Genomic DNA, 22,751 nt, shown 5'->3' with positions numbered 1-22,751 from the left:
AAAAACAATAAGATATTTCAAAAACTTTAATGAGATTGAGAATGGTCTATATTATTAAAAAAAAACCCCACCCTCTGTCAGCTTGGGGTGGGAGAAGAAAAAGCCCAACAACTCCCTGCTGTTGAGAGTCCACTCCCTTTTCCCACCCCACTTCTCCAGGCCTCCTGGGCAAAGTTAAACAAAAGAACAAAACAGAAGATCAACATAATTGCACTTAAACAAACAAACCATTCTGAACTCTCTTGGGAAGCTGAACAAAGGGACTGTCCCAGTAAAAGCACACATCTTTCCCCCACTCATCTGCCCTGCCACACAGGTCTCCCAGCTTGCTCAGGCTGGGAGACCAGAATTGATTCCAGTGCTCCAAGGGGGCGGTGGACTTCTAGGGGACAGGAGGGCTGTCAGCTCAGGTCAGCCTATCCCAGAGAAGCGAGAGGCTGCAGAGGCCACCTATAGCAGCAGGAGGGGACCAGAAATGAAGCCATCCCTCCGCTGATGGCAGGCACTGTATAGACAGGGAGGTAGGCAGCACTCAACAGGGCATCAGAGCTGACAGGCTGTAGGAAGGCTGTCGAGGGCTCCTTGGGGAGGGGAGAGCTGATTGTGCTGGGTCCGCCTTTCGAAATTTTGCACTCCTGCTCCATCTAACATCTGGTGCATGGCTCATCTATGAGGATCAAAGCCTTTGTACTGCCATTATTCTAGTATTTAAATGATTTTTCACTGACTCCAGTAGCATCAGTACTGACTCTGTGGGTACTCCAAGGCTTCCCTCCACCCACAAGGACGGGGGGAAGATGTGTACTTACGAACTCCTGCTAGCCTCCCCACCATCAACTCCTTTCCATCTCCCACAGCACCTTCCTCTTGCCAGTGGTCCCACTGGTCAGATTTCCTCTGACCTGTCCATACCGCCCACCATGATCAGCTGATTCACATCATGCAGGAGGCACTGGGTGTGGGGAGGAGAGAAGAGAGGCAGATGGAAGTGGCGACTGGGAAGGAGCCGGTGGGAGCACCCCCCGAGCACATCAGAAAATTGGAGCCTCTGCCAGTAGGACATAGCAACCCAGGAATGCGAGGAGAGGACTTTTAATTTGTCATTTTTAGGTGGATTTAGGGATGATTCTGGTTTGCTCCTTTATGTTTTGTCGCGCTACCTTGTTGACATTTCCAGTGCTCAATTGGCAGAACTTCCTTCTGTTCTCCCACTCTTAAGGTACGTGTCAGTATGTAGATGAGCAGCCCCTTCCACAGCAGGGCAAGCAGCCCCATTAATTAGTTAAATATTAAGTTTAACCCATTAACTTATCCCTAATTTCTATTCATATTCAAAGATTCCGTGTTGGCACTCTAACAAAGCAAAGAAAGGAGTGAACGGGGTGCGAGGAGATCAGGGGTACAGGATGTTTTGTACCCTGTTAAGCTATGCATATGTCATTGGTACCCAAGTGGTAACCACATACTGCCCTTTTCTTACTGAAGTAGAATAACCCTTTTAGAACATAAGAATGGCCATACTGAGTCAGAGCAAAGGTCTCTCTAGCTCAGTGTCCTGTCTTCTGACAGTGGCCAGTGCCAGGTAAGCCAGAGGGAATGAGCAGACTAGGTGATCTTCAAGTGGGTCATCCGCTGTCTCCTATTCCCAGCTTCTGACAAACAGAGGCTAGGGACATCATTCCTGCCCATCCTGTTTAATAGCCATTCATGGACCTGTCCTCCAAGAATTTTTCTAGCTCTTGTTTTTAAACCCTCTCTCAGTATTGGACTTCACAACATCCTCTGGCAAGGAGTTCCACAGTTTGAGTCTGTGTTGTGTGCAGTCCTTTTGATGAGTTTCCAGGCAGAGAAAAACAAATTCTGTACATATGATTCCCTGAGTAATTCCATTGCTCTCAGTGAACCTATTGCTGCGAATAAGTCAATAAAGATCTACTAGCGTTTGGTGTAGTGTGTCTTGCACAAGAGCTCAGCCAGATTGTCAAATTGCTGTAGGTCAGGCTGTTTGTTTTTAAAGCACCAATATGAGTGTCAGGTGAGTCCCACAGGTTTCTGAACATGCCAGTGATACCATGTTACTTGTATTCTTGGAAAATGCGTCAGGAGTTTGAATGCTATAAGTAGGGTAACACAACTTAGCTGTTGTGGAAATTTTAACATGATTAGGGCCACTGACTGCAAGTGCATGCATTTGCTTAAGCTGTTTTCAGCTGTTTTGGCTCAGTTTTTTTTAGGGGGGAGCAAAAAAAGCCATGTTTGAATTTTCAGTCTGAAGCGAATTTCATATTTTAAAATTACTTTTTCAAGCAGCTGAATGTGGGGTGTTGAGACTGGTTTGCTCTTCTTGAATTTAACAGATGACCTTGAACGGCAAATGGGAGCGGAGGGAAGTAGTATGGACTTGGATGCTGCGTCCTAATGCTCCCATTGGCCACAAATGATGATCCACAGCCAATGAGGGTCACAGGTAAATATAGAACTGGGGGCCCAGCAGGGACTAACCCTGGCATACTAGATCCATCCCTTGGCTACACTCTAATTCTGACATAAACCGTATTGCATACTATGTAGGTATTTAGTATAAGCATAAAACTCCTACTCTGAACGTTCTGGGAGAACTGAAGGGTGGTATTGAGTACATTATTTGTTACAAGTGGCAGCGAGATGTCTATCAAAATAAGATTACTTCTGGTATTCAGAAGAGCAGGTTGTAGTCAATGTAATTTTCTGTTACAAAATTTACCAAAATAATTATTAAAATGTTTCTGAGAAGCCTGTATGCATGCAGTTTAGTTAGGAACGCTATCCAATTATGCTGTGTTTGGGATAATGATATATAGTGTTTTTCATCAATAGATCGCAAAGTGCTTTAAAATAAAGTAAGCACCATTGTTCTCTAGTCATGGAAAGATGACGATTTGCCAAAAATTACCCAGCAGGGTTCATCTTGGGAATAACTATTTGGAATAGATGAACTGTTAAAGATCAAAATTTTTGCTCCTTGTTATATTCCATCTTAGAGGAGGACTGGCATATAATGGGCTGTATGCAGCATCCTTAAAAGAGTGCAGCATTGGCCCTGTTTAGCTGTAAGCAATGTGTCTATCTCCCCAGCACACACTCGTGCCAAAGAGATACAAATGATCCCTCCCATAACACCTTAACTTTTCCTGGTACTTTTACAGGGGTTGGACAAAGGCCAGACATGTTCTCTGGCCTAAAGCATTTGGAATCTGAATGAGACAAACAGAATCGGAGCATGATCCAAGGAAAGCACGTGTGAAATGAAAGGCACGAACATGCCACACTTCTGAAGGTTTACTTTTGAGGTTCACTGAAAGATTGTCTGCTGCCCATGCCATCCCGTTCCTGTTGTAGAGGACTTCTTTCTGCTGGATTGATAACTGGGCATGTTTCACTACCATTAAAATAACTCCTCTGGCCCTTCCACCCTCAGAAATAGGGCTGGTAGATCAGACTTTCTGGAGTGGTCTATCTGTCCATCTCCTAAAATTAATTAGAAGGAAAGTAGCTCTTTAATTTTTAAAAAATCCTAAACAAAATAATGTGAATGGAAAACTGCCTCCACAGTGTAATCAAATAACATTTGGAATAATGGCATGAACTTCAACTGCAAGTGGAAATCCAAGCTGGCCCCAAAAAAAGAAAAATTAAAAGGTAGAACCAAAATCTGAAGACCAGCTACTTGAGTATGTATGGAAAGAGACAACAAAGGGATGGTAGAAATGAAAAGTGGGTGAATAGGAGTCTTTATGGGGGAGAAAAAATGCTAGGAAGTATCGCTTCCCCTGCTGTCCCAGTCTAATTCTGAGCAAAGTAACTTAATGTGAGTGGAGTACTTTTAGAGATGATCACACATATTAACCAATTACATAATTTGAGCCACAGTGGTTCAAATTATTCATTATCTACAGAAACTTGATCATGGATGGGAGGAATGAGATATCCAAGCGCTAATCTCCACTTATGAAAAGATCATCCGTGGGAAGATTAATCTGGAGTTTGATTTTGCCGTGTCTGTTAAGACATGGCAAAATTGACCTCTCTGGGCTTGGCCATCAACCCTTGTACTCCACACTATTGAGTGGAGTAAGGGACTCAACATGAGGCTTCCAAGCCCCAGACTACACTGGGGAAGAAGGTTGATTCTAATATGTCCATTCTAACTACTCTAAAGGCATAGCTAGGACTGCCTATCTGGGATCGAATTTCTTCCCTAGTATGAGTTCACCCTAAGAAAAAATAAGAAAAAAATTTCACCATAAGAAAAAATCCTGTAAAACAGCAGTGACCTAGAAGTACCCACCTGGTGTAATTAGAGCATAATATTGCAATCTCTAATGTGTGTCTCCCTTTGCTGTGAAGTCTAGTTAAGTAAAAATAACTATATATTTGAGACCTGTTTTGTAGAAGCCAGAATTGGTGCTGACCTCATGCTTAGTTGCAACAAGCGTGACTTAAATAACACGATACAATTTATATTTACAGAGTGTGCTTCCAAGTCAATACCTCAAATGCTCTGTAGAGACAGTCCACCAGAAGCTATTGAGAAGAGATTTTAAATGGAGATTTTAAAATGATATTTCAGGGGTGAGTCTGGTTAAGTCACTGAACATTGACTACCCTTGATTATGGGAGTATTACAAAAGTTTAACTGTTAACTAAGTAGTCATAGGGTTGCAGCACTCTCAGCCCAGTGCAACCCTCTGTTTTTACTGAACTTATAGTCCTCATTTGTCCAGTTAGAGGAATGCTGTAGTTAAAAATGGAAGAGACCTTTAAAAAGAGAAGGAAGTACATCACCTTGGAAAGGCAGAGCTATAGATCATCTTTCGGCTACATTTCCTAAGCTACCTTTTAATAGCACCAGCAAAATGTGAGCACTCAATATTGTCTATGTATAACTCCCAATTGTGCCAGTCAGAGGACATTTGTACCTGCAGCTAGGTAATCGTGCAAATAAAGGCCTCTTTGGGCATTAATTACCTGGTTTTGCGTGCAGAAAATGTCCATTTTCACATACAAAGAGTGTGTATGTGTTTGTTTTAACAAAAAAAAGGAGCTGATACTCAGCCAGCTCCCCGCCTCCCTCCCCCACATGGGGTTCCCATAGCTGGGGCTGCTGGCGGGGCTCCACACCCCTGCCAGCTCACAGCTCCAGGGTTTTCGGGGTTCCCCGGCCCCAGCTGGGTCCCAGTGGCCAAATCTGTTGGCAGAGCACCGTGCTCTGGCAGGCTCCCAGTTGTAGGGCTGCTGGGGTTCCTGGTGCTGAAGCTGCCAGAGGGTCTTCGCAGCCCTGCTGCCTCCCAGCCCCAGGGCTGCAAACCCAAGTCTTGTTTTCAGATTGGGTATGCCCACAAATTTTATGACTGCAGTTTAAGCAAAAATGTGGCTCATAAGATGCCACACCTTAAGCACAAGCGTACTAGGCAGTACAGCACATTCTATCTTAGGGTACGAAAGAGAGCTGTCATTTGTAAGGAAGAAAAATAAGTAGCAAGACATGGATCCTTTCTGTGTGTGTGTGGAGAGACAGTGAGAGAGAGACTTTGTCGGTGCTGCATTTGTTCAAGAACTCCTCTTAAACTATAAGAGCTACAACCATGAAATATGGTGTGCAGCTTTCTCTTACGCTAACTTAAACCGAGGTCAGGGTTTCGTTATGACTGGAAGATGGGAAGTGCTGAGAAGAGGCTTCGTCCCCAGACCATGGAAGGGGAGAGGGCAAAGGGAGGCGAAAGGACAGGGCACAGATAGGAGGGACTTGATACTGGGGGCAGATGCAGCACCAATGGAGAGGCCAGCAGGGCTGGTGCTCTGCCATCTTACCTTCCACAAAGACCAGGTAACCAGCTCCTGTGCCCCAAACACAGAGCCTCCTTCCTCCATAGAGAGTCTACAGGCCTGATGGTGTAGGTCCCCAGAGCCTGGCTTCCCCCACATCCTCCACAGCCTACAGGCCACAGAGTGGTGGCAGCTGCCAGACATCCTACAGGCCGGGGCAACCCCCAGAACTTGGCCTTACCCGGGCAGCCGGCAGGCCATGGGGGAGCTGTTGCAGGAGGACACCTGGAAAGGAAGGGCAGCCCCAGAGCCTGCCACCCCAGAGAGCCTGCAGACCATGGAAGGTGGGGAGAGGTCCTTGAGGGGGGCAGCCCCAGCAGCATAACCACCCCCCAACAGCCTGCAGGCCTCAGGGGGCCAGACGGAGGAAGGGCGGCCTCCTCTCTAACCCCCTTCTACAGACAGCCTGCAGAAGACAGCCCTTCCCCCAGAAATTCTGCAGGCTGAGGGTGGGGAGCAACCACTGGTGCTTGCTCCCACGAGACAGACTGCAGACCAGAGGGGGGCAGCTGGAGAGAGGGAGCCTGCTGGAGACTGGCGGCAGCTTCCAAAGTCTGCCATCTGAAGCCTGCAGGCTGTACGGGGGCTACTGAAGGCCGGGGACAGCTCCCATACCCTTGCCCCCATTTCAACAGTCTGCAGGCCATGGATGGGGTCTGCTGGAGGAAGGGGCAGGCCCCAGAGCTTTGTTCCCCCGCACTTAACAGCCTGTAGGCCGCAGGGGACACTGGAGGCAGGAGAAGCCGCCAGCCCCTGGAGTGCCCCACCAAAAAGGCTGCAGCATAGAGGGGGCTGCTGGAGGTAGTCCCCAGAATTTTGCTCCCCAGACCAGAGGGCTGCCCCCTCCCCCCCCCACAGGATGCAGGACAGGATCACTGTGACCTCAATCCAAGACTCCCTAGAGTAGCTGCAGGCTGGGGGCTTCCTGCAGTGTACTGCCTCAGCCCCTCCCACTCGACAGATTACAGGCTGGGAGGGTAGCTGAAGGCTGGGGCCAGCCGGCAGAGCCCCAGCCCCTACCTCACAAGCCTGCAGCCCTAGATCCCTCCCTGCCAGTAGGAACGGCTGACCAGGGAGCACAGCACTGGCTCCCTAGGAGGAGCTGCTGCCGGAGCAGTGCCACCCTCACCTCCACAGGTGGCCCCAGTACTTCCCTCCATCTCCCAGCCTCCTGTCCTGAGACTGTGCCTTGACTTATGCACCCCTCCTTCAGCCCTCCACCATGAGCCCCCACCAACCGTTTGTCCTAAGCCACCCACCCCCAGCCACTCCTTGCCCTGAACCCTCACTCCAGCCTTCTTTTTTTTTTTCATTTTTGAAAACCACTATCATATGTACATTTTTTTTCATTTATTGTCGAAAAATTACTTCAGTTAAGGGACTTGAGCAATGCCCGGTACATCTGCTAGTAAAATGTAGAATAATTTTACCTACTGTGTTAATGTTCTGATAATTCTTGTTTTAAAAAATAAACCGCTAAGAGAGTGTTTTGTGGATTCCCATATGTATTCTTTTTCACTTTTTATTTGTGCTCTTAATTTTGGTAGCTGTGGGAATAATTTGGAATGTCGAATTTGAGTTTTACTCTGCAGAACCGAACTTCATGGTTAACTGCTCAAACTATTTCTTTTTTGTGTTTTTGGAGTGTATTAGCAAGGGATGATGATGATGTTGATGTGCTTGGCAGCATGCAGAGAAGTGTATAGCTGTACAATGGAATTTTTTTTTCCTGTGCTATCATTTTTCTTTTTCATCTTTTTCTCCTTTTAAAATAGTTTCAAACTAGCTCCTAAGTGTATATATTCAAAATCGCATGCTCAAATTCTGAGATGTTGCAAAACTTTGATTCCTTTGTCCAGATAAGGAAACTGGATAATCTGGCTACTTGATTTGCATACGAAACTGATGCGCAAGTCTAAACATTTCAAACCGTGCACAGGCAAGTTCAGAGGCTGTTTTTGAAAACTTGTCCTGTGTATATGTGAAATTGCTCCACCTAAAAATAGCATGTGGGTAGAATGAGGAGTAATGTACTGAAGGGAGTGTATTTTTGAAATACCTTATTGTGGAAGAGTAAAATATTTAATTGACTATATTATATTTTTATGGTTTCTAAAGGCTCCTTCTTGTGGTGGATATAGCATGAAAATATCATCTCTAGTTTCTGAGAACTTAAGGAGTGGTGTACCAGAATAAACAAACTGATATGTAGCATTAGACTGCAATTTATTTAGATGGCTACTACAAGGAAAAACCTATTTGCTTAAAGCTTTAGTTAGGTCAGTAATGTGAAAACTATATGGAGTTCCAAAACTGGCGAGGGGGAATTTGAATAATACCTATTGTCATAGATTTGCACCCCTTCCCCTTTTCTCTTTGCCAGTTGTCAGTGTTAGTAGTTCTGTGAATGCTAATGAAGATAAAGAGGCTTATTCTGGGCACGCACATTCCCTTAATGACAACAGTGACATATAAAACTTCATCTGACCCATTTCATGAATGACCTTAATGCTGAGCCATAACCTAAAGCATACATAGTTGCCTACAAATTATTTATACTGGAGTGTTGAGAATATTTTCACAGGAAAAAATAATTTGTTTGATTTTTTCTTTGCATAAAGTCAAATTTCTATCTGCAATTTATTGAAGTATTTACAATCTAAGTTGGGATCTTTGTTTATGTGTTTAAGGGAACTCTGCAGCTCTTGACAGTGAAGCATTTTTTTTCTTTGGCAAGGGGCATTTCTCCAAACAGGTCAGCTTGTCACAGATTTCAGATCTTATGATGATAATTGCACCAGAAGGCAACAGATGATATCCCTCAGATTTCATCATGTGTATCTATGTATGAAATATGTTATCTCTATGGGTTTTTTGTACCTGCTATGGTTACATTAATAACCAAGGACCTTGTTTCTTAGGGAAGCATATGCATGTATGAGTAATTTCACTGATATCAATGTGATTATGTGTTTTTAAAATTAATCCATAGCATATTTACGCGATCAGGCCTCACAATTGGTTTCTCTGAAAGACTACAGGAGAAAGGTTTCTTTGGTTTCTTTATTTTGTACATTTTAATGTACTCCTGAAACAGTTTACCTGAATCTGAAAACTTTGCTGTTGTCAGTTTTCCCTGGTGATTCTGTGGAGTTTCTGCAACAAAAGGGAAGAGAAACATTTTTAAATATCTAGCTCTTTTAGAGTGCTTTTCAGTAAATACCACAGTGCTTTACAAAGAAGGTCCATATCATACGGGGAAATTGAGGCACAGGGAGGCAAAATAACTTGCCCAAAGTCACATAGGGGGCCATTGGCAGAGCCAGGAATAGAACCATGGTACCCTGAATCCATCTAATGCTCTATGTTCTCGTTCACACTGCTGCCCTGAAAGGGAGATCTGTAGGTAATACCCCCAGAATTGGCAGAGGGACCCGTGTACACCTATGTATCTGAAACTATTTTTAAAGTATGATCGTATTTTAAAATAACTATTGTTATATTTATTTGCTTTAGAGTCGAGGTTGGTGGGCCAAGCTGAGACTGAGGCCTGGCTTCCCTGTGCTAAGCAAAGGAGAGAGTCTCTGCTGCAAGGAGCTTGCAACTTGAATAGGCAACACAGATGAAAGGTGGGAGGGTGAAGAGAGGCGTTTGGGTGAGGGCAGGGTGGTGGTGGTGGGGAAGGACTTGCTTACCGTTTTTCAGTAGGGCACTTGCAGGACTCTGGACAGCTCCTAGGCCACTGCTCTATCTCTTCAGATCTGCGCAGATACAAAATGTGTATCTACATCTGATCTGCTATCTGCAAACGTGGTCAGCGAATATCTGTGGCTATAAAGCAGATATCCAGGGATTTGCAAGGCTCAGCCTTTCTCTGTGGCTCCCAAACTTTTTGCTAAGGTGCCTCACCAACGGCATTTTCTCCAGATTTGGGGGAGAGTAGTCATAGGCCAGTGTCCTGGGTTGCTGCTGCTGGCTGCTCCTCGTGCTGCCAAGGGGGCATTGACTGACTACACAGTGCTCTCTAATTGTCCCCCCTGATCCTAGTCTGATGCAGACTGGAGGCCTCAGAGAGAGGAGTTAATGAGTCTGCCCCACATATAGTCCATGATAGCACGTCCTGTCTGGGTGACCAAGGCCCTGGTCTGAGCATTAAGGCCTGGCATATGCAGTCGCAGTGCCACTCGGTCAGATTTGACCTAGCTACTCCTGCATCGTGCAGTCAGGGATGCCAGGTCCAATCTGTGTGCATTGCAAATTGGCACATGGCATTGCAGCACCAGTTTGCAATAACCAGTACAAGTAAAGGGACCCGGCCCCACTGAATACAAGCTGCCACTGTGAGGGGAACACAAGACTGATTTGCTTTTTAATTCTGCCCTTACTTCCCCTTTGGGCCTGGTCTCCCCACTGGACCTGTAACCCATCTAGAAGTTCCAGCCACCCACTGATGAACTGGGACCTACCATTTGGGAAACACTGTCTTATCCCCTCGTCCAGTGGCTCTCGAACTTTCAGTCCTCCTGTAGCCAAGAGTCTGGTTGATCTGATATTCCTTAAAGTTTCATCTCTCCTAAAAGACTTACCAATTCAGATACAAAAGTGTCACAAGACACTACTAATGAAAAACTGCTTGCTTTCTCATTTTTACCATATAATCAATTGGAATATAAATACTAACCTTACATTTCAGTGAACACTATATAAAACAGTTTAAACACGTGAAAATTCTAGCATGTAGTGACTTTGCTAGCACTTTTCATGTACACTCAGCCCTTGTTTAAACAAGTTCTTCACTTCTGTGAACTTGCTTAAATGAGGGACACATTCATTTACCTTAGTTCACTCTACAGGTGAACTCCCCTGCTAATACGAGGCTAATCCCCGCCACCTGGCTCCAACCTACCCTAGTCTGACCCCACCCCCCTCCACCGGCCGCACAGCCCCTGTCTGTGGCAGCCTGACCCCCCAACCTCTGCTGGCCAGCAGCAGTCCGACACCCCCCCAACAGCCCCCCACCAGCCTGATCCCATGCTAGCCCCGCAGTGCCTATCCCCAGCAGCCTGACCCCCCCTGCCTCCACTGGCCCTGCAGCAGCCGGACCACCCCACCTCCAGTGGCCCCGTGGCAGCCTGACTCCCCACATCTGCCATCGTGACCCCCCACCCATGGCCCCGTGGCAGCAGCCTGACCCCCGCCCTCTGCCAGCCCCATGGCAGCCTGGCCTCCCACCCCTCGCCGGCCCCCAGCAGCCTGACTCACTGCCCCCCTCTTCCAGCCCCACATGGCCCCATGACAGCAGCCTGACCCCCACCCTCTGCCAGCCCCGCAGCAGCCTGGCCTGCCCCCTCCCCTGGCCCCACAGCAGCCTGCTGCCTGCCTCCATTGGTCCCGTGGCAGCAGCCTGACCCACTCCCCAGCCATTGGCCCCTCAGACCGGCCCTGCGACAGTCTGACCCCTGTGCCGGCCCCAGGGGCCCAACCCGCAGCAGTCTTAACTCCCACGGGCCCTGAAGACTGGTCCCACAGCAGCCTGACCCATGCCTCCCCTCCCCACCAGCCCGTTAGACCTAACCCACAGCAGCCTCACACACACACCCCACCCCCAACCTTCAGCAGCCTGAACCCCCAACCCACCCCACAGACCCAGCCGGCCACCAGGTTTTAACCCTCCCTCCCACTCATGGCCCTAAACTGCCCCCAGCCTTTAAACCTCCCCACCGCCAACCCAAGGTTCACTTACCTTCCAAAAGCAGCACCACCTGCTGCCACTCCTTCATGAGCTCTAGGAACCAATCAGAGACTTCTACATGTATTCTAAGGAGAATTTAGTGTCCCTTTGATGAGTTTTTGCCTACAAGCACAAAGTTGGGAACCAGTCGTGCTCATAGAGTGAGGGATGAGTGTAGTCTGTTGTAAAACTAGACAAATAGCTGGATGATTTGATGTGCTCTCAGAAGACCTCTGAATACCCTCAGGGAGTACACTTGTCCCAGCTTTAAAAATACCGCATTAGTACTGTTGTGATTATTAAGATATTAAAGTGACAGTGTTCCTTTGTATAACATTGTCCAAAAAATGTGTGTGTAAATCCATTAGTGCTTCAGGTTCTTGAAACTAGGAAGGTCCGTGTTGGACAATTGTATTATCACTAAGTCAGCAATAAATAGAAAATGGGGTGCTTGATTGGAGTCCAAACTTTTACATGTTCAGTTACATGAACATGGATGTCTTTTATACATGTAGATCACAGAAGCTGGAACTCCAGTAGTTTTATTGATCAGCAGAGAAGAGGGGAGACTTGTGCGCAGTTTACAGCTCTAGCAAAGGTTATTGGTCTAAGACAAGTTTTACATGAATGTGTTTAGAATTTATGCTGTTTGAGTGCTGCATGAATCCTACAAAAGGAGCAGCTCCGTTATAGCCAGAGGAATAGCTAAAGCCTCTGAATGCTTCTGAATCTTTAATTTCCATAGTGACCACCAGGAGAGAGGGAGACAGAGAATCTGCAAGTAGACCTTCCTATGAGTCTCCTCCAGAGTTGTCCCATCCATGGGAGTGTTCAGGGCAGGCACCATGGATCCCATGCTTTCAGGGGCCCTGTGTTTGAGGGGAACATGGGGCCTAGACAGTTCTGGGGCCCAGGGTAGCGTGACCAGCCCTACCCAGCTCTCCCTCACTGTCTCTCATTGTCAGTCGGAAGAGGAGATGTTGCAATCTTTGGGAAAGGAATGGAGTGGGGGCGGGGTAAGGTGAGGAAGAGATGAGTTGCCAGCAGGCAGGGCCTTGGTGGAAGGGCCTGGGGCAAAGTGGGGTTTGTCCTGGGCCCTGCACCCTGGTATCCTCTTCCTTTCCTGGCCCTCAGTTCATGCCCATTACTGCCTCAACGTTCATAGAAATTGTGTGTGCATATTCAAGGAACACTGGTAGGCATGGGTGAAATCTATAAAGACCTACCCTCTCCCACCTTTGTGTTGGGCAGTAAGTGGGGAGGACTCGCCCTCTGACAATTCAAGAGAAGGCTGCAAATCTGTGTCTGCTACTTCAGCACGTGGGCTGGTAGTTGCTGCCCAGTGTAGTGCTTGCAAGGCTCTTGTAATGGTTACTTGGTTCATTGGAGTAGCCAGCTCCATGTAACCTGCCAGTACGTATTTGGGAATTGATGGATTTTGGTAGCTCTTCCTGTTGCTGAGCCCTAGACCTTATTTCTTATTGCTGGCTCTCAAGTGCCTTGTTCTCCAGTTTGTTGGCTGAGTTGTCTGTGTGTGTCATGGATGAAGATGCGGTCATTGGTGGTACTGGTTCCTGCTCTTTTGTTCAGCTTTGAAGATCAGGATGTGAAGTGGGAGCCCCTGAAGGGTCAGAACGCAAGGAAAATATGTCCGCAGTAGCCCAACCTGTTAGATCAGTGGTTCTTAACCTGAGGTGCACTCGCCCCCTGGGGGTGAGTGATGCCCCTTCTGGGGGTGTGAGACATGCCAGATTTTTTTTTAGAAGGTAAATAATCAAAAACGCAAAGTAAGCACAGGCACATAAGTACGACTACTTTTGTTTCATCAAACCTATGTATGTATTAACATTATACATTTTAAATGATTACTGTAATATACAAACCAAAAATTTATTTACAAGTCTTTAAGCTAATTGTAGTGATGATATCTCACTACAAAATATGGCGTACCGCCCCACTGCGGGGTATTTCTTGACCCATGTGCAGGTGATGATGCGGCAGCACAGCGGCTTTGTTTGAGTTTAGTTAGCGGCTAACTGTTAGCGCGTTGGTTACAATTTACTTACACAGCAAAACACCGCAACATCTCTGGGTACTACTTATATATTGTTACGTGCCTACTGTTCTATTATTTTGGTGAGTAATAACATAAAACTATTTTACATATATTTAATATGCATCTAAAAGTGTATAGGTCCCCCTTCTCCATTTTTGACTTTCGATAAGGGGTGTGAGAAGATATTTTGAGAACCAAAGGGGAGCTTCACGCTGCAGTAAAGGTTAAGAACACTGTATTAAAGAGAACGGAGAGTCATTCTGTAGATCTGGAGGCTATCCATTGTAACCATCCTCATCACTAGCCAGTAAATTCCATTTGCCTACACTGGAAGTGACAAATGCATGAAACTCTGCAACTGTGTCCTTTCTTCTGAGAGGTGAAAGATAGCATTTCTTGACACTATCTCTACCTGCCTGTTACTCCTTGGGTCCATCTGCACCCAGATGCCTCATATCATTTTGACAAAAGGTGGAGCACATCTTTGGTGGAATTAGCATCATAGATAAATCTTTAAAGCATTTCCCCTGTGGACTAGCAAAGTTGAATTTGATCGAACTGGCCTTCAGGCACTTGCTGGTCTCTTTGCCGTAGCATTGGTTGATTCTGAAGAGAGACGCAAGCAGTGTATTGGTTGGTGTCATCTCTCAGATGCCTGGGGTGCTTGTCTAAATTAAACCCTAACTAGAAAGTGTTTGAAATTGATCCATCACAGCATCACCCCACATGCAAATTCAAAATGTGTTTGCAAAAATGGTGTTAGGGGTCTTACAGATTTAGGAGAAATGTCTTGTATATGCTGTTGGGCCAAACTGGCTCTGCTCCCATGTTACGTGAATGCAGGAAGTGTGATTACATCGGTTATAAGCAGTGCCTTAATTAAAGGATCTCTTGTGAAGCTATTTTAAGCAGAATTGTTTGTCTTCCGGTCAGAATTTACAATGTATTTTATAATGCGAAGTGCCTCATGGAAGCTTAAAACTACATTGTAGAGCTGGTTGAAAAGCAAGATTTTTTTTTTTATTACTGTAGAACTAGATCAGTTTCTTAATCTCCTCCGTTCACCCTAGTCAAGGCCTTATTTTTCCCTTGGACAGCACTGTGGGCCCTGATTAACTTCCATGTGAGAAGTGGGAGCATATCCCAGAGCAGAATTTGGACTTCTAACTATAAACTTCAGACGTCAGCCATCTATAGCCAGGCTTCTGCAGTCTTATATAGGGTGGATCATTCATGTAATCATCTCCTCGGGTTACAGCAGTGTCCCTGATTGCCTTATGTTCATTTTTTGAACATTTTCCCCTTACTGAATGCAGTGATGGTGGAATGGACCCTCAGTCTATACTTAGAATCTAGACTACCTCAGTAAAGAATTGAGAGTATGTAGAGAATTGTATAGGTATATATTGTGGTGGGTGAAGTAGGGTTCCTGAGATGTGTATTTTTAAGATTGTTTTTTCCACCTATAAGATCTGCCGCTAATATTGGAGACAGCTGTTTATAATTAGTCATGTTTGTTATTGTAAGCATTTATTTGGCACCTGTTAGTGCTTAAGATGAGACACTCAAAATCTTAGTAATAGACTGTACTGCCTGCAGTCAGCTGACAGAGTAGGATTTAATTAGGTTGGAAGGCCTGGGCAAAGAGGTGTTATCTATAAATTTGAGACTGTTCACATGTACATTGTGCAGTTGGTCATTACTAGCGTGGAAGGAGTAATCTGCTGTTTCAACACCCATGATTATGGGTTTCCATGGGTGTGCTGGTAGATGGTAGAGAAGCAGCGTGGGCTCCATAGCATCAAAGCACACCTGCCTTAATCCATGGGCCTTTCTGTATGCTGTCGCAGAGTTTATTTCACAGCTTATGAAAACAGTAGTTGTAAACACACACAATCTCTCTGGAAGGCTGTCTTGTAATCCTTCAGTTCCAAGAATTCAGAATGATTAAACACAAGGACCTGTGGCGGGCTGGGAACCCCTGAGAGGCCAACTGAGGGGCTGAGATACCGAGTCAATTTATTCTCCAGCCTGTCCCCTCCCACTTTTAAATCTTATCTTTCTGAGCCAGGCACTAAAGCCTTCTCCAGCAAAACTTACAGGAGGGGTGGTCCCCAGCTGCAGAGGTAGAGACTGTGAGATCATCTTAAGGGACTTATTACAGTAACCATGTTCACCCCATACATTGGGGTACAAACCCAAAGTTAAATGAAATTTGCTGCCTTCTTCAATATGAAGGAAGTCTATGCAGCCTCTTGCCCCTGCCAGCTGGAAATTTTACTAAGTGGGTTATATTAAAAACAAACAGTAAATTTATTAACTATGAAAACATGTGTTTTAACCAGTTAAAGAGGTGGTAAATGGAACAAAACAGATTATTAAGAAAAAATAAAACAAAACATGCTGTCTAAGCTAGGTTCACTAGAGAACTGGTTACAAATAATTTTTCACCCTAGATATTGTTTAGGAAGAGTTTGTGTCAAAGGCTAAGGTATCTTTTTTAAATCCTTGGTTTAGCATTTCTCCTCCCACTTTTAATTATAGTCCTTTGTTTCCAGTTGTTTTGAAGCATATCTTTGGGGTGAGGAGGCAGAAGTAAGGCAAGCTGAAGGCCATCATTGTTTTCTTCCTGTGCCTTATCTAGGATTTCCATAAGGCAGAAAACCTCTGAGTCTCCTCACCCCTCCCTGTGGAGCAGTTCATAAGATCGTGAAGCTGGGTAGTATCAGGTGACCAGTTCACTTGACTCCGTTGTCTATAAGTCAGTAGCAGTATGGAAAGTCCCCAAGAAGTCCAAGCCAATTCACAAACTATTGTACTAGCTAATGGGCCGTTAAGCCCTGTGTGACTTTTTCATTGTAGTTACTGAAGGGTCAACGGTGGGAGTGATCCAAAGCGATAAATATGAAATAAAGGTACACACGTCGATATTTCTAACTTCATCATTAAAGATACATACATACATTCAATAGGATAATCCTATTTGGTAAATCATGTACTCCTGGGGCTGCGAAAGACCTCAGGAGTTCATTGAGTCCAGTCCCAAATCTTAACCTTTCCAATAATATCTTAAATGAGCCATCTTGCATAAAATAATGCTTTAGTTTTGTCGTATTCCTATAATAAGCATAGTTTCATAGAGCATATGGAGTGCTACGTCACAGACCCCAAAACAGAATAAGAAATGGCTGCATGCATACACACATGCACACCAGCCCCCACGGGAGAACCTACATAGATGCCTCAACCGTGAAAGTTAAAAACTCTTTCTGTGCTTGGGAGAGAAGTTCTGCTTGATTTGTGTTTTGTGTTCAGTTAACATTTTAAATATATGTTGTGATTATCTCTGGCTTCAAGAAGTGGTTTAGCCATGTCGCTAGAAAATGTGTGGGACTTTGAGAGACTTACAATCGTGTGTACAAAAAAGCTAGTGAGTATCCCTAGTCAGATTTTAAGGTAAATAATCACATGATAGTTAACCTTGTGTAGGATGCATGCTACTCTGTGATGCCAAAGAGGTGGCGAGTGATGTAGTCATCATTCGAAATAGCACACTAGGTAAGAAGAGGATGAAAGAACCATAGGAAAGGGTGTATTGATCCAGTTTACATGAGTTGCAAAATCTTGATTTATGACGTTGAAACACTTATTCCCACACATTAGGGGCAAATAACTAAAAGCAACATTTGAAAAATGCAGGAAGGAGGTAGCAGACATTTAAATGCTAGATTGTGGCTGAAGGTTTTACATATGTCCAGGCAAAAGGCACCAGCTGTGGGTCTGTCCCACGAAAGCTCACTTAATAAACTATTTTGCTAGTCTTTAAAGTGCTACTTGACAGCTTTTTGTTTTGAACTTTCCAGTGATTCATTGAAGGGGTTTTATGGCTGGAGAAATGAACATGAGGCAAAGAATTAAGAACGTCTGCATTTCAGTCCTGTCTCCGCACTGGCTTTGTCTGATCTTGGGGGAGTCACTTAAAATGGAGATGACAACTTCCTTAGTTTTAAGGTGCTTTTTGTAAGAATTAGTATTCGAGCCACATTTTGAAGAAGTAAAGCACAATAAGGATGTGGAGTGTTACTATTGTATCCAAGCAGAAAACACTCTCCCTACCAACATGCAGAATATGCAGCTGCATAGACCAAGGCACCATGAAATTTGGGGTACCAAATTGTCCCAAGTTACATGATGCCCTAGGTAGCTGTGTGCTGTGTGTGCATTGTTGCAGGCTCCAGAGGCCAACCCAATCCCCTAGCTGGCTCCCTCCGTGGGCTGCACCCAACAGGGCCATCCCCTGGAGGATGCAATTTCTGGGACAACCCTGCCCCCCACTTTCCCAAACCCCTTCTTCAAGTGACAATGTCTCACCAAAGGCTCTTATGTAAATTAGGTGGTCATGGGATAGGAGGAAAGATCCTTTCATGATTGGAAACTGGTTAAAAGACAGGATTAAATGGGTTGGAATAAATCGTAAATTTTCACAATGGAGGGGGGTAACTAGTGGTGTTCACCAAGGGTCAGTCCTGGGACCAGTACTGTTCAACTTGTTCATCAATGATCTAGAGAAAGGGGTAAGCAGTGAGGTGGCAAAGTTTGCAGATGACACCAAGCTGTTCAGGATAGTCAAAACCAAAGTAGATTGTGAAGAACTTCAAAAAGATCTCAGCAAACAGTGATTAGGCAGAAAAATGGCAAATGAAATTTAATGTGGGTAAGTGTAAGGTAATGCACATTGGGAAAAATAACCCCAATTACACATACAATGTGATGGGGGCAAATTTAGCTGCAACAGATCAGGAAAGGGATCTTGGAATTATAGTGGATAGTTCTCTGAAAACATCCACACAGTGTGCAGCGGCAGTCAGTAAAGCAAATAGAATGTTAGGAATTATTAAAAAAAGAATAGAAAATAAGACTAAGAATATCATACTTCCCTTATATAAAACTATGGTACGCCCACATCTTGAGAACTGTGTGCAGATGTGGTCTCCTCACCTCAAAAAAGATATACTGGAGTTAGAAAAAGTTCAGAAAAGGGCAACTAAAATGATTAAGGGTTTGGAAAGGGTCCCATATGAGGAGAGGCTAGAGAGACTAGGACTTTTCAGTCCAGAAAAGAGGAGATTGAGGGGCGATATGATAGAGGTATATAAAATCATGAATGGTGTGGAGAAAGTGAATACAGAAAAGTTATTTACTTGTTCCCATAATATAAGAACTAGAGGACACCAAATGAAATTAATGGGTAGTAGGTGCAAAACTAATAAAAGAAAATTTTTCTTCACACAGCACACAGTCAACCTGTGGAACTCCTTGCCAGAGGAGGCTGTGAAGGCCAGCACTCTAAAAGAGTTTAAAATAGAGTTTGATAAATTTTTGGAGGTTAGGTCCATAAATGGCTATTAGCCAAGGGTAAGGTATGGTGCCCCTAGCCTTTAGTCAAAGGCTGGAGACAGATGGCAGGAGACAAATCGCTTGATCATTGTCTTCGGTTCACCTCCTCTGGGGCACCTGGCACTGGCCACTGTCAGCAGACAGGATACTGGGTTGGATGGACCTTTGGTCTGACCTAGTATGGCCATTCTGATGGAGAAGAAGTGGAGGGCCTGACACTGGTAGCAGGGTTTGGGCCCACCCTAGCACTCATCCGTGGCAATGGGAAGCAGAGTGACCTGGTCCCCAGCTTGTTATAACAGCTGTTGCTCTGCTGCTGGGGAGTGCAGTGGGTGGTCACACTCTTATTCCCAATCCCCCTCCAATGAGCAATGTGTCTGGGAGCTGGGTGCTCCACTTCCTGCTAGCGGGAGTCGGGGGTGAGGGGAGCAGAGAGCAGGACTCCAGCTAGAACAGTGCCTCTCAACCTTTCCAGATGACTGTACCCTTTTCAGGAGTCTGACTTGCCTTGCATACCCCCTCACTTGTCATCTTAGTTAAAAATTACTTGCTTACAAAATCAGACATCAAAAGACAAAAATGTCACATCATACTATTACTGAAAAATGGCTCATTTTCTCATTGTAGCATATTGTTCTAAAATGAATCAATTGGAATATAAATATCGTATTTACATTTCAATTTATAGCATATGGTGCAGCACAAACAAGTCATTGAATGAAATTTCAGTTTGTACTGAATTCACCAGTGCTCTTATGTAGCCTCCTGTAAAACTAGACAAATACCTCAATGCGGTGATGCAACCCCTGGAAGATGTGCCAGCGTCATACATGCACCCATGGTTGAGAACCACTGATCTAGATTATGCTTGTTGTACTACTGAATTTTCTGTGTATGTTCTGGTACCAGGCACCTATTTGCTGCTGAACAAACCAAACCCTTCCGAGGGGATGTCAGTAGAAATTATGAGCACAATAAGTGCCTAGAAAACAGCAACTGAAGAAGAATTAATGGCTAACAGTAGCTCTTCATGGAATAATACAGTCCCCAGCAATTTATCTCAATGAGAGCATTGGGATTGTTGTCGCTGAAGAGCTAACTGAAGATGCTGCTGCCAGTGAATAAGAAGATTTGTTTTCCTCCCTCCGCTTGTGTCACTAAATTCCATCTCCCAGTTATGGGTGTCAGTTTTAACTCTCTGCAATCCTACAAGACATCACATGCCATTTTGTAGCCACTATTCTAGCTCAGATAGGACTTCCAGATGTGGTGTGTGAATGGACTGAAAGGAATAAAATACCAGCAGTACTATGATGACATATATTGATTCTCTTGATCTACATGTAAGTGAAGACTTTGCAGGCTACGCTGACTACCTGTTAGTTTCTGTGTGAAGACTGAGGTGTTCTTTTTCACCTCTCAAGCCCTAAAGAGCTATGGACCTGCTCTGAATGGCTAGTTGCTATGACAACAGGTTGCTTAGTAACAGGATTTATTACAGGGTTAAAAGCCTCTCTCTTGCCTCTGCTAAATGTTTCTACTTTGGGAGGCCATTAATTTTACATGGGGCAAAATTTGAGAAGGTTTTGAAAGGGTAGCTGTGGGTTTCATACGCAATAGCCTACGCATCTGCGGAAAAACAGTATTTTGTTTCTGGCAGTGGAAAAAGAGTTTCAGCTTCTTCCCTCTCTCCCATTCTGGGCAGAAGTATGGTTCAGCAGCCAGTGAGAGAAAGGCATTGCTTAGAAGTGAGAAGCTTACTGAGCTTTCAGGCAGGCTTAGCATCCATTGGAGCAATGCTCCTGTTTACAGGTATAACTTTAAGATAGGAGGTACCTGAAAGCAGTAAAAAATATTAGCAGCCAAGGACACCAGGTGCTTTAAAAATAACTCCCGAAACTCCGTGGGGACATCGTATCCAAGCTCTTCCCCAGCTGATCTGTTGCTGGAATTCTACCCTCCTTGCAAGGGGAAGTCCAGCTGCCCTCACTCGAGGCAGGGGAGCTCTGGCTGTGTAGAGACACTAGATGAACTTCTGGGATGTATGAGAGGACAAAAATTTGGCCTATACTTTGCAAATGTTATTTTTAGCTGATTTCTCAAATAGAAAAATATTCTGTTGTGCCGAATCAGTAAGGCATAACTCCTTCCTGTTCACCAGTTGTGGGTGTGTCTGTGGACTCTGCTTGGCGTATACGCTATCAGTCTATTGTAGGATTTCAGGGCAACATACTATTGGCTGAAATTGTACCAAGTGATATCCTACCTTCTCTGTCAGAGAACATGATTCTTGTTCACACTGCCCTTCAAATGTAAGTGTGATTTATGCCCACTACACATGGCTCTGGCAGTGAAAAGCAGCCTTTTACTTGGGCGGCAGCTATGAGGCCTTGGTTGTCAACACTTAATGTGTCAAAGAAAGAGAGAATTTCCTGTAATGTACCTAGCAAATAGTATGATGCTGTCCACGAAAGGAGAGGTGAATTCTGTTGTAAGCTCTGCAATAAGTTGATGCCCTGAAGCATGAAAGAGCAATCCATTTCTGTGCCACAAGTATCAGATGGTGTGCCTTGCTTATCATCAGGTCAGTAATACAGTAATAAACAACTTTATTTTGTAAATCACCATTCTGAAAGGGCCCCACATGCTGAAATGAAGCAAATTAACACAGACTTCAACCAACAGTCTATATTTCTAAACCTGATTATGAAAAGCGCATTTCAAAAGAGTTGAGAAGTTAGAGATCTGCAAGATAAAATGTACTCTAATAGAATATAATTTTATATATTACATTTTCATTACCTAGTCCCCACTTCTTCTAGAGAAGATTTAAGTTTCACCCTTGACAGGGTTGGCAATTTCCTGGGAAAATCTTGTTTAGTGCAGGATGATGGTAAATACTGGCTTATACTGAGATTAAACCAGGAAACGGGGAAAGTGGCAGTGCCTCTCCTGGGTCTTAGTGCTCAACCTTGCCCCTCTTCCTATCCCTTGAAGACTCCCACTTCAGGCTGTTACAGCTTGCAGACTGGTGACCCCTCCCTAGAAGTGGATCTGTTAATCTAAGAGTGAAAAGCCTTTCAGATCGTCAGACCTATTAGCATAACACTGAACCTGTGAAAGAGCCACGAAGTGGTAATGAGGCCATTGAACAGGCAAGTGCCAAACCTGAGTTTACTGACAGAAGCAGTTGTGCATTACTGTGTCTACAGAAGCTTACTTTAAAATATTTGTTTTAAATATTTCTTTACTTCATTACTGAAGATTATAAAAATCATATATCTAAAAATCTTGTGTATTTATATGCACAATCTGAATATTCCACTTAGCTTTCAATACTGTGATCTTCAGACATAGGTTTGTAAAATAAATTTTTGTTAAAGTTATTCTCATCTAAAATACACAGTTTAATTTTTATTACTGTAATACAAAAGTTTGCTTCAAAAGTCTTCCTGTCCTTTCTGTCCATCCCTACTCTCCTTTCACCTCCCTGTTGAAGAAAACCCTTAAAGTGGCAACATTCCTTTTCTTCCAAATACCTGAACAAAATAGTTTCCTTTTTACTTCTGACTATTTGATGAACTATTTTAAGAGAACCCTCCACTAGAATCAGTAGCTTTCTAAGATATAAAATCCTTTAATGTAACTAAAGCTTTGGAAACATATTTTAACATAAACATATAGTAAAATTTCATAAGCCTA

General features: G+C 44.4%; 1 protein-coding gene across 2 annotated transcripts in view; it reads left to right on the top strand.

The window, feature by feature from the left end:
- BLVRA (biliverdin reductase A) overlaps window positions 1-22,751 on the top strand; it is a 57,367-nt gene that overhangs the window by 10,718 nt on the left and 23,898 nt on the right. The window lies entirely within an intron of this gene.

Source organism: Carettochelys insculpta, chromosome 2, assembly GCF_033958435.1.
Source record: "Carettochelys insculpta isolate YL-2023 chromosome 2, ASM3395843v1, whole genome shotgun sequence".
In the NCBI taxonomy this organism is placed as follows: Eukaryota; Metazoa; Chordata; order Testudines; family Carettochelyidae; genus Carettochelys; species Carettochelys insculpta.
The sequence above is the reverse complement of the archived record's forward strand: the minus strand, read 5'-3'. Positions and strand labels throughout refer to the sequence as shown.